At 39.8% G+C, this 12,522-nt stretch overlaps 1 long non-coding RNA gene across 1 annotated transcript in view; it reads left to right on the top strand.

The window, feature by feature from the left end:
* LOC307187998 overlaps window positions 1-8,662 on the top strand; it is a 59,466-nt gene extending 50,804 nt beyond the window's left edge. The window contains exons 3-4 of the long non-coding RNA XR_013828779.1: window positions 2,794-2,926; window positions 7,620-8,662. This is a non-coding gene — a long non-coding RNA (uncharacterized lncRNA). The remainder of the gene's footprint in view (window positions 1-2,793; window positions 2,927-7,619) is intronic.
* The last annotated feature ends 3,860 nt before the right edge of the window (window positions 8,663-12,522 follow it).

The following is a 12,522-nucleotide window of genomic DNA, read 5'->3' as shown; positions in this document are numbered from 1 at the left end:
TCTTAAATTAAAATTTTCACTATCGGATTTAGATGAAAATATTCACTTTCTTAGAAAATGACACCCTTGAAAGAGATATTCTCCCATCATGTCTTATTCACATTCATCCAAATTGAAGGGAAAAAATGGCCAATCATGCATTGTTTTGAGTTGCAAGGGACTCTTTGGGGGTGGAGGTGGGGCAATGGATACTTACCCTCATCAGAAGTTGGCAGATGAACCAAAAGCTGAGTCTTTTTTTCTCCAGGGCAGTATTAATGTTTTAGTCCCTAACTGTGCTTGCAGGTAAACCAAAGGAAAAAAGACACAATGTGTTTTAAATAATGCAGCCCAAGCCATTTGAGGTAGCTAGAGATTTATAAGGGAAGGCAGCCAGAAAATCTCTCTGCTGGTGCAGTTAGAAAAAAGCCATAGTCCATTTGGTTAGTCTGTTTCCATCTCTTAGACACCAAAGAGGCACTAAGAGGAGGCAGCTCAGGGTATTGGTTAGAGCACGGGAAAATGTTAATATCTGTCAAATCTCAGTGGTGAATATGTGGCCATTTGTTACATTAATCTCTATGTCTTTCTGAATGTTTAAGAATTTTCATAATTAAAAAAAAATGAGTTGAGTTTGGAACCAAGCCTTGGGTTTCAAATCCCTATCACCTTACTCTCTAGCTATGGTGGCCTTGGACTAGTTATTTAACTTCTCAGAGCCTCAGGTCCCTCATTAACATAATATGAATAATAATAACCACTATGTGGGTTAATCTGAGGATCCTGTATAACTAAACAATACCTGACAAGTGGCTGGTTTCTCCTTTGGTAGCAGTCGGCACCCAATTCTAAATTAAAACTCAGCTGAGAAAAGCAATCTCTAAGGAACATTTCTCAGAAGTGATGCACCGTATCTTTATACATGTTCTTCTAGAACTTTATATTTACTTCTGGATTAAGTCAGATCACCAGAGATCTGGGTGTCTGCACCATATCATTTATACTGGGCCTTGTCGAGATGTTTATACTCCACTGTCCTTGGGAAAGATGCTGTGGGCTTTCACTGGGGAATGCTGTTCAAATAGTCCTATTAAAATTTCTGTGTACTCCCTTTAAGCGTGCTGTGGGGATGTGGTTCACTGCATGACACTGGACTCTTCAATGGCTCCCAAGGGAGACATTCATCTCTGATCTCAACATAAAAAATAATTGTTCTTCTGAGTTACTTCTTTGTTTTCTTCTTAAAACACTATGAATTGTTAAACTGATTGGGTTTACCTGTGGGGATGGTAGCTAGGAATTGGCAAGTCAAATTAATGGTTTACCCAGAGCAGCTGGATAGGTCCTTATGATATGGCTTTGTATTCACTTTATTTCAAAACCCATAGTACTTCTGTACTCTTGTTTTCTTGACCTGTTTTTTTCACTTATTTTAAATTTATGTCATATTGCTATATCTTAGGTATTCTCGTTAAGTCATCTTAAGTTCTTTGGTAGGAACAAGTAACCAGGTGGCATATAAATAACTCAACGAATAATACGTAGCAATCATTATTATTGATAATAATAGAAATATGAGGTGCAGCTGAAAAGTAAGAAGGTTGAAGGCAGTAAATGTTTCTGAAGAAGATGGCTGGTATCACAGCAAGGCTGAATATTCTTAAATGGCTTAAAACAATTCAACATCTTATGTACTGGGTTCATTAAGAAAAATAGTTAATTTAAAAAATATTTATGGAGTCCATGATATATACCAGGCACTATTATAGGCTATAGTGAGAAGACCAAGTTGACAATTTCAGAACACTTTGTAGGTACAGGAAATTGATTTTAGAAGCTGGAATTTGGGAGTAGGTATAACAGAGGACCATGGGTGTGGAAAATGGTAGAGAAGAGTAGTTGGGTTGTTATGTTGTTTTGCAAGGAAAGGAAACAATGAAAACACAACATAAAAAGGAGACACAAGTTATGTTGCTGTATGGAGAGGAATGGGCTGGGCTGCATGATGAATGCCTAAGGAAGAGACCTCGTCTGAAGTGCAGCCAGAGGAGCTTGGCTAAGGATGGTGGTCTCTGTGGTACAGTTTTGGGAAGAAAGCTGGGGAGCTAGCTGAAGGCCAAAAACTTGGCTACGAGTGGAAATCCCCAGGTCCCAAAGTTGAATCTCTTTCCTGGACACATAGGAGATGGCAGCCATTTCCCAACAGAGGCAAGGTACAGGACCCAGGGGTCAGTGGTATGTTGGTTGTTCTCCACTATTTTCTCCTATTTCCAAGAGAACTGAGAAATTGCAAAGGCCTTGCCTTAGCTTTTGTTGTGCAAATTCTGAGCTGGTTAGTTTATGGTATCCTTTAGGCTAAAGTTGATGTGTCAAATATCCCCTTAACACCATCTTATTTCAGAGTTAAGGAGAGCTCTAAATACTTCTTGAAAGATTCTTTTCTTTTTTGAAGACTCATTTTTATTTTAGATCTTGGTTGATTTCTGACAGCCCCTTCAGATGATCTGGGCTAATTTGGGAATATACTGGGCCTCAGGAAGCCGTCACAGGCAAAAGCTGGGGAAAACCCTCATGTTTTCTACAGAGTACTGTTATTTACAAAACCCTTTCACTGTTATAAATAATATGATCTTCTCTACTGGCTCAAGGTATAAATATAGTCCTCTCTATATGTTTTTAAATCATTTTCTTCTTTGCTTACCTGAACTATGCACATAAAAAAATCTAGTACTTTCTTTATGAAGCTGACCACCTCAGAATTTTCCAAGGATGCTGGGGCCTATTTATTTGATAGGGATTTCATGTTTTTTACAGTGTCAAAGCGAGTAGGAGGCAGAGGAGGAGGAGGAGGAAAAAGAAGAGGAGAGGAAGAGAACATGAGAAGCGGATCTGTTGTTTCTTGGAGCCCCAGAGTGTCCCTTTTAAAGACTGGTCATGAACATCCACGGTAAGGCTTGCCTGCTGCAGCTGTTGACTCTCTCTGTCCTCTCCCAGGACACAGCAGTGACCCAATTTGGGTACAAGTTTGGAGCTCCTTAGCTCATACTTCATTGCTCAGCTCTTGTGTCCCAAAGCCCACCACTGTGTCAGCCTGACACCCTCTCTTCCCTGACCCTGACTCTTGAGTACTACCCTGGTCCATCCCAACACATCTTTTTTATGTCACATCACTGTGAGTAGGGGTTGTGGGTCTTGGATTATCCTTTCCCAAAGACCCTAGAATCCTTATGCAAGTTGTTCTGCTTCTCCACAATGACCAGCTTTTCATATCAGAAGTCTCCAGAAAATGCAGTCTTGACAGAGTCAAGATTTTGTTACACTTTTGGTCTTAGACAGTAGGAATCTATTCACCCTACATTTGTATAACTACAAATCAGGCATTTAGGAAACTGTTCCTTGAATAAACAAGGTCTGCTCCAAGGTGATTTGGTCACTATCCCTGGACATAAGAGAAGCTGGTATAGTTTTCCAATCTCTCTCTCAGTTGGTGCCCATGTCCTGTTACATAACGCATCGAGGTAGCTGGTATTATTTGTGTTCACCTCATTGATACAGAGACTGAGATTCAGGAAGTTTAATGAGTTGTTCAAGGTCACACGCTGATATATTTGACATCTCAACATAGTCGTGTTAGCTAAAGGGCAGAGGCCTCAGCAGGGCAAGGAATTGTAAAGCACATTAGTAGTAGTATTGAGTAAGAGAGACTGTATCCTGGTATACTTTTGTATTAATGGAATTTTTAATGAATATGCATATGGATATGTTTTTACAGAAATGTAGTTTTACAATAGTAGAATATAAAGAGAGAATGGAAGATTTGATCTGGAAACATTCTCTAAACTATGAGAAATTATAACAATAAAGCAGTGGACTTGTCTAGAGTCTTTGAGTCAGCCTTTGCAGACAGAAAGATTAAGAGAAGAATCTCAGAGACTTTCTGAGAAAGTGAAACATTGAGTTCATGTGACATGAACTATAGCAAATGTTTAAAAGTGATCAGAGGATGCCACAAATATAGAGGGCACAGACGCTCTGGAGAGTGCCGTCAACTGCCAGAATCCGTCTCCTTCCCAATCCCTCTAATATTGATGGTTTATTACTCAGATTTTACAGCAGAATTAGGTTTTTCTGTGAATCATTGAAACCAAAAGCCTTATATAAGTAAGGAGGAATTCTGCAGGCATTGATTATAGCACCTTTTGAGATTGAGAGAGGGAAGGCAAGGCTGGGTCAAACCAAAACAAATCAAGGCTGCCCACAAAAGCAACCTACTAGGATGTGATGGGAGGGAGGCAGGGAAGGGTGGAGAGAGGCAGAGAAGGTGACAAAGTAGGCTGTGTATCCTTTTATTAGGTTAAAAATGAACCACATATGAAATACAAAAGAGCAAGGTCTATATCCAAGCCAATCAATAAAACTGTTCAGGAAGCCAAAAAAGTCAAGGACAGAAGCCCAGCCTGGAATGGGATGGCCAGAGATGTAACAAAAGACAGTTGGATTTGAAGGCTGAGTTAAGAACTCACCAGGTATTCAGCACATTATTCTTATCAGCTGCTTGGTGATACTCTTGGAGCTGGGAACATGATCTTTTTTTTCTTTTTCTTTTTGTGGTACGCGGGCCTCTCACTGTTGTGGCCTCTCCCGTTGCGGAGCACAGGCTCCGGACGTGCAGGCTCAGCAGCCATGGCTCACGGGCCCAGCCGCTCCGTGGCATGTGGGATCTTCCCAGACCGGGGCACGAACCCATGTCCCCTGCATCGGCAGGCGGACTCTGAACCACTGTGCCACCAGGGAAGCCCTGGGAACATGATCTTAAAGGCACAAAACCATGGACACAGTCTGACTATACCCAGTTCGAATTCCTTTGTTCTGTCCTTTTTATCCTCCTAGACACCAGAGAAACTTCATCAACTCTCCAAACATGAGAACTGCCAAAAATTTAAAACAGATTAGAAAGGGCTTGACTTGAGTACCCAGATGAATCATCAAAGAGCATTCAACATCAAACTAGCCTCAGAGGAATTTCAAACTGTTGCTGAGACAAATGCCAGACGTTGCACTACGTTATGGAAGGAAATTATTCGATCAACAAATATTTATTGAGTACTTAGTATGTGCCAGGCACTGTGTTTGACATTTTGTACAATGTGAAACAAAACAGACAAAATCCTTAACTAATAGTTTATAGTCTAGAAGTTCATACATTAAATGAATAAACCTATTAAGTTACAATAAATGTTATAAAAGAAAAGACAAGGATGTTCTGACTTTGTTTGGGATGATCTTATAAGGAGTGATTTTACAAGTTAAGACTTGGCACAGTGAAAAAAAGAGGAGTTACCCAAGTCAAGGAATGATATTCCAAGTAGAGGAAACAGACCAGGCAAAGACACTGGTCCAGAGAAGTGTTTGGTATATTTGAGGAACTCAAAGAAGTCCTCTTTGGCTGGAGGTCAGGAAGAATGGCATGAGATAAAGGTCTAGGAAGCCTGGAGCCAGATAATGTGGTGTTTATAGGCCATTTCTAATGGTTTTAAGAAGTGGAGTGAAGGTGGTTTTACTTGTGTTTTATAAAGATCACTGTCTGCTGAACGGGAAAAAGCAAGACCAGAAGCCACCAGACCAGTTATGATTCCATGATGATGAATAAGTTGATGATGGCTTGGATTACGCTGAATGTAGTAGAGACAGAAAGAACTGAATTGATTTGAGAGATGTCCTTAAGTTAAAATTGACATAATCCTTCCAGATTGCTGAATTTAGAGGACAGGAAGAAAAAGAAGAGATAAAATAAAGGAGACTGAGAAATACCAACCAGAGAGATGAGAAAACTAATAGAGATTGATGTCATAGATATGAGAAAAATGCTTCAAAAACCAGGAATAGGGCTTCCCTGGTGGCGCAGTGGTTGGGAGTCTGCCTGCCGATGCAGGGGACACGGGTTCGTGCCCGGGTCCGGGAAGATCCCACATGCCGCGGAGCGGCTAGGCCCATGAGCCATGGCCGATGAGCCTGCACGTCCGGAGCCTGTGCTCCGCAACGGGAGAGGCCACAACAGTGAGAGGCCCGCATACCAAAAAAAAAAAAAAAAAAAAAAAACAAACCAGGAATAATCAGAAATTTAGAAAGATAAGACTTAAAAACCTTAATTGGGAGTTTGGGATTGACATATAAACACTACTATATTTATTTATTTATTTATTTATTAAAATAAATTTATTTATTTAAATTTTTGGCTGTGTTGGGTCTTTGTTGCTGTGCACGGGCTTTCTCTAGTTGCAGCGAGCGGGGGCTACTCTTTGTTGTGGTGCACGGGCTTCTCATTGTGGTGGCTTCTCTTGTTGCAGAGCATGGGCTCTAGGCACATGGGCTTCAGTAGCTGTGGCTCATGGGCTTAGCTGCTATGTGGCATGTGGGATCTTCCCGGGCCAGGGATGGAACTTGTGTCCCCTGCGTTGGCAGGCGGATTCTTAACAACTGCGCCAGCAGGGAAGCCCAACACTACTATATTTAAAATAGATAACCAACAAGGACCTAATGTATAGCACTGCTCAATTTTCTGTAGTAACCTAAATGGGAAAAAAATTTGAAAAAGAATGGATATATGTATATGTATAACCGAATCACTTTGCTGTACACCTGAAACTAACATAACATTGTAAATCAACTATAATCCAATGTAAAGTAAAAATTAAAAAAAATCTATGGGATATGTCAAATGAGAGGTCATCCATGAATTTAGCAAGAGCAGGTTGTGGAGAGATAGTGGCAGAGGACAGCATCCTGACCAGAGTAACTGAAATGGCAAGAGAGAAAGTGAGGATAAGAGGAGAAATCAAAGCTTCTGAGAAGTTTGACTTCCTTTTATAGATGAGTGTTACTCATCTGATGTCTAGAGAGTTAAAGTGATGCGCTCTAGATTGCTGCATTGAGCAGAAGGGGATCAAACTGAACAGGCTTCAATCTCAGATTCTCTAGGCCATTAAAGAGGGCTCTCCTTGGAGTAACCACACAGTATTACACTGTCCAATACAGTAGTCACTAACTACATGTGGCTATTTACATTTAAATTAATTAAAATAAAAGTTTAAAATTCAGTTGCTTAATTGTACTAGCTATATTTCAAGTGTTCAGTAGTTGTACATTTCTACATATTGAACAGCACAGATATAGAATATTTTCATCAGTACAGAAAGTTTAATTGAATAGCTCTGATATAATTTATCATTCAAATTTGGGCAATTTTGAAAGTGAATGGGGCATTTATTCATAGTCACACCAGGACAACAGGCGTAAATCATGACTATCTTGGGAAGACCAGGACAGTGGACACTTCCACATACGAACACCTCAGCCCGGTTGAACATTTTGAGAACTTTACTTCTAATCTTTATCTCTTCATTGGCAAGAAAATGGTCTTAACATCTGCAGGCCTATAGGTAGGTGCGGCAGATAGCCTCTCAGATGTTCCCCAATAACCTTCACTCTCTAGTATTCATGACTCCTTGGGTGTGCACTGGATCTATTGACTCTAACAAACAGAATATGGCAAAAGTGATGGGATGTCATTTCCTAGGTCAGGTTACAAAAAGACCATGGCTTTCATCTTCAACATTCTCTCTTGCATTCTTGCTCTGAAGGAAGCCAGCTGCCACGTTATAATATGGCTGTGGAGAAGCATATATGACAAGGAGCTGAGTGAGGTGGGTCTTTGGCCAACAAGAAACTGAGGCCCTCAGTCCAACAGCTAGCAAAGAACTGAGGACTGTCAACACCAGGTGAGTGAGCTTGGAGCAGATCCTCCCCAATTCAAGCCTTAGATAAGACTGCAACCTCTTGAGAGACCTTGAGACAGAGACACCCATCTAAACCTCAGCTGGATTCCTGACATGCAGGGACTGGGAGATAAATAAGTTGTGGGGTAATTTGTTATACAGCAATAGAGAACTAATACACCTGGGCTACTCAAAGTGTCATTTTACTAAAATTTTAAGGAGGTGGGTGTTGATGTGCAAGCATTTGATATGCAAGCATCTCCCCCAAACTCAATCCCTCTTTCCCTTCATTTGTATTTTTCTTCTACAATTTGAAAAGGCCAGAGTGTAGCTTGATTGAACCACAATAAGCCTTCAATTTATGCTTGCTAAGTGAAAACAATGAATAAAAGTAATACAAGGCAGGCAAGACTTTCCTCCTTCCACCCGTATGTGGTCGATGGCCAATCTTTGAGGAGATTAGCTCTTTAGCATAAACCACAGAAAAGGTCACAGGATTCTGTGGAAAGGTATTTAAAAAATTATGCCATTTGCGGCAACATGGATGGGACTAGAGATTATCATACTTAAGTGAAGTAAGCCCAACAGAGAAAGACAAATATCATATGATATCACTTATATGTGGAATCTGGAAAAAAAAAAAGACACAAATGAACTTATTTAAAAAACAGAAATAGACCCACAGACATAGAAAACAAACTTATGGTTATCAAAGGGGAGGGGTGGGAAGGATAAATTAGGAGGATAGGATTAACATATACACAGTACTATTCATAAAGTAGATAACCAACAAGGACCTACTGTATAGCACAGGGAACTATACTCAATATTTTGTAATAACCTATAAGGGAATAGAATCTGAAAAAGAATAGATGTATATACATATATATGTATAACTGAATCACAGTGCTATATACCTGAAACTAACACGACATTGTAAATCAACGATACTTCAATAAAAATTAATAATAGATAGACAACATAAAAAAGCAACCCGTTTTCTTGTGTTCTTTGTTTTCTTCTTTCTGTGACATCTATTTTGCTCTTGTTTCAGTTATTGTTCCATGCATATTGGAGGCCATGGGCAAATTGAATTATGAATATAGATCTTTTACTCCAGTATCCTTCGGGTTCATTAAATGAGATTGTTAGTGAACAAGGCCACCTGTCTGAGTCTCAGAGCACAGTGAACCTTGATGGAGCTCTGGTCTCACCTAAGAGCATCTCCGACAACTGTCATATATACATTTGCTCTGTGACCATGAGCGTAAGTCTGGGCTGTCTTTTAAGTGCTCCTTTGCTATTGTAACAAATTCCCAGAAAGTCTTAATTAAATCCATTAGAACAGAAGTTGCATAATTTCATTAACCCCAGGGGTAGTACTGGCAAAATTACTTCACGAAACCAATTTTTTAAAGGTAAAGCAATGTAAATAGTATGAAAATAAATTCTCAACCGAGATGTTGAGAAATCTGGAATTAATACTCGGTAAGTAAGTCTACGCAGGGATCCCAAGCCCCATTCAGTGTGACTATCAGCAGGATTGAGGATAAAGGTAGACTTCAAGTACCATGACTCTAAAGATAACCAGACATTCCAAGAGAGGAAAATAAAATGCCCCAAGAGAAGGAAAAACATTTATGATTCTACTGAGAAAAACAATCAGTCGTCATCTGATGCGATCAGGGCAAGAAACACCTAGTCTAACAATGATGGCCTGAATCACCGTGGAAATTAACCACCTAGTTCCAATACTTCAGGGACAGCACAATTACCATAGCTGGCCTTATACAAATAGCCTTTCAAACAGAGGCTCACAAAATGATTTTGTTAAAAACTCCTTGGCATCTAAATTAAAGTCCCCGAGCTGCCTTCAATACTGTAAATGTAAGTGTCCCTTTGGAATACTCTTTTTCTGCTCCATATGGATGAGGAAGCTCAGAGGCTTAGAAAAGTCCTGGGGGAAGGAGGCATGGAAAGTCTCCAGGGATCCTAGAACCATTAAGGGGGAAATAATTTTTTAAAAATGGACAATTTAAGACATACGTTCATGAACAGGAATAGAGAATTTATATAAAGTATAGTAATATGACTCAAAAATAGTTTGATGGTTATGATCAATATATTAATTCAAGATGAGAGAGATTACCAAGAATGTTATGGGACCAGATGACACATCAAACTAATTTTCAGGTATAAAAGAAGAAGATGGGAAATTCACTCCAGACGTGAGAAATGGGGACCTCCATGGATTTCTCTGGTTCACTGAAAGCTCCACATATTGAAAACAGTTTTCTCTAGCACACACTAAAACACTCCTATTCCATCCTACTGTAGCTTATCCTGTATTACTTGGCTAAACTCTCTCTCCTCTCCGATTCAAATTTTACTCTTCCTTTAACTATCTTTTCAAGAACCAACATTTTCTGTAAATTCTAACCTTCCTCTTTCCTGCTTATGCTAGACTAATGATCATTGAGTCCTTGAGTTCAAACAGCCGTGTTGGTTAGTGTACTCAAATGTGTAACTAACTTACTAATGGTGTGGGTGTATACATGTCTGCTTTTGTCCATTGCTTCTCAACTAAATCATAAGTTCCCAAGAGGTCAGGAAGTATGCTTTACGCTTCTCTATGCCTGAGTTCTTCTCCATTATCTTATTCAAATGCTACAAACACACTTGGAATCCTGACCAGGATGGTTTATCAATTGATGAAGCACCCCAGGACAAAATGAGTTCCTTCTGAGAGCATCTCAATAATATAAAGGTTTGAGATGAATGTGATTTATAGTTGTGGTTTAAGTTCTAAAACCCAGTAAAGGTAACCCTATTCTGAGCTGCCAGTTTAGAATACTTAGGATATCGAGTTGCTCTTTAGAGCATAAAGTAGCTATGGGAAGAAATTGTGATGATTAGTAGCTTATAACCATTGGATGCAATTCTGAAAAAAGATAAACATAGCTTTAATAAACATTGAGTGCTTACTATCTGCTGGGTTCTACCGCATTTCACCCGCAGAGACATCCTGCCAGGGTATTACTAGCCCTAATTCACTAATGAGGGAGATGGGCTCAGAGCAGTAATGGGAGTACAGAGTTCAGACAGAGTAGGTGGTAGAACACGGGTTGGAAAGCAGGACTCTTAACTTCAGCTGCATCAGATCACAGCTCCCTCCTGGGTACTAATTTTTCCAAGAGCAATATTTTTTCATGTTTCCAAGTTGCAATAATGAAAAGAGGTATAAATTGAACTCTTAATGAGACTCTTTCTCATATCACACTGGTCACTTGTAATATTGGTAAAAAAACAAGTATTTGATTGATATACTTAAAGAAAAAACAAACAAACTTAGAGACTCGGGAATTAAAGAAAGCACTATTCATTTCCCTATGTTGTCACTCAAATACATATAAATGAATATAATTTATGGTGAATAGAACCATTTGGAAGAGTCTTTCAAGATCTTTCAAGGCTACTTGTAGTGGATACTTGTTTTGGCTTTTTTTTGGCCTGGTTTGCAGAAGAACCCCCTTTCTGGTTTTGGTGAGTCTCTGCTACATGACTCTGGGTGGGAGGTTGGGTCACTACTTTACTACAGAATGTATCCAATTTCTCCCCATCCCATGGAGGCCAGATGGAAGGAAGGGAAGGTGACTAGGCTCAGCCAGTCTGATCCCCTCACCCAGAACTCTGAATGTCAAGTGGGTGATCTTGCTTAGAGACAGCGTAGCCAGCAGAGTGGGGGGCACCTTGCGGTCTGCACTCAGTGGTGGCAGAGCTGTGCAGTGGCAGTGGTGACAAGGCTCTTCCCACATTATTTCTTATCTCCAGCCTCCCTCGCCTCCTTTCTCTTTCCTGATCCTGATTCTCTAGCTTCTCTTTTGAATTTGTTTAGCAGTACCCTTCCAAATCACGAGTACTTAAATTAGCTCAAGTGGTTGTCTGTGGTTGCAACCAGTAGCATATTTATGAAATAGTCCAGTAGGAAATAATCTACCATACAAAACATAGTACTAATGGGCATGATTAAGTTACTCTTTGTATCTCTAATTTTTACTAGGGACATGTGAATAGTTTTCAAAACACATTGATTCACAACCCAAACACATTCCTTTAGGTGCTCAGGGTTGATGTCAAAATGGATGAAATACTTGTTGTCTAGACTAACGTTTAGCCTGGAGATGTTACTTATGTCCCAGGCTGGGGCGCAGCAATGCAAGATGCCTAAAATTGAGAGGTGGAGAGGTGTAGGAAGAAGAACACACAAGCCTTGAACTCATTTCCATTGGCACTAACAGCTGTGTAATCCCTACAATGACCCAGCTTCTCTAAGTTTTAGTATCCTTGTGTGGCCACAGGGGATGAGTGTATATACTCTTCTCATTGTCATAAGAGTTCATGTGTCTAAAGCACCAGGTAGATACTGAATTAACATTGGCCAAGCCTTTTCCTCGTCCGTTACAACTGCTGTTAATTTCCTCATGTGGTGGGAAACGTCCATAAGGAAGAGATAATAAAAAATAGATGACTCAAAGAGTTGTCTGTCAAAAGGAGAAAAATTATATATACATATGTATGTCTGGATGTGGCTACTGATTCATAGAGCTAATATTTTTAATTTCGACTATTTAAGAGTACTCCCAGAAGTCCGTGACATAAAATATTTTATAGTGTTGAGAAAGCATATGTAAGTTTGAATTGTATTCTGCAAAGGTGGTGAAAAGGAGAAAATCACTTGGGTAGTGAGTAAACCCAGCTGACCTCTCAG

The sequence above is a fragment of the Stenella coeruleoalba genome, assembly GCF_951394435.1.
Source record: "Stenella coeruleoalba genome assembly, chromosome: 6".
NCBI lineage: Eukaryota > Metazoa > Chordata > Mammalia > Artiodactyla > Delphinidae > Stenella > Stenella coeruleoalba.
The sequence above is the reverse complement of the archived record's forward strand: the minus strand, read 5'-3'. Positions and strand labels throughout refer to the sequence as shown.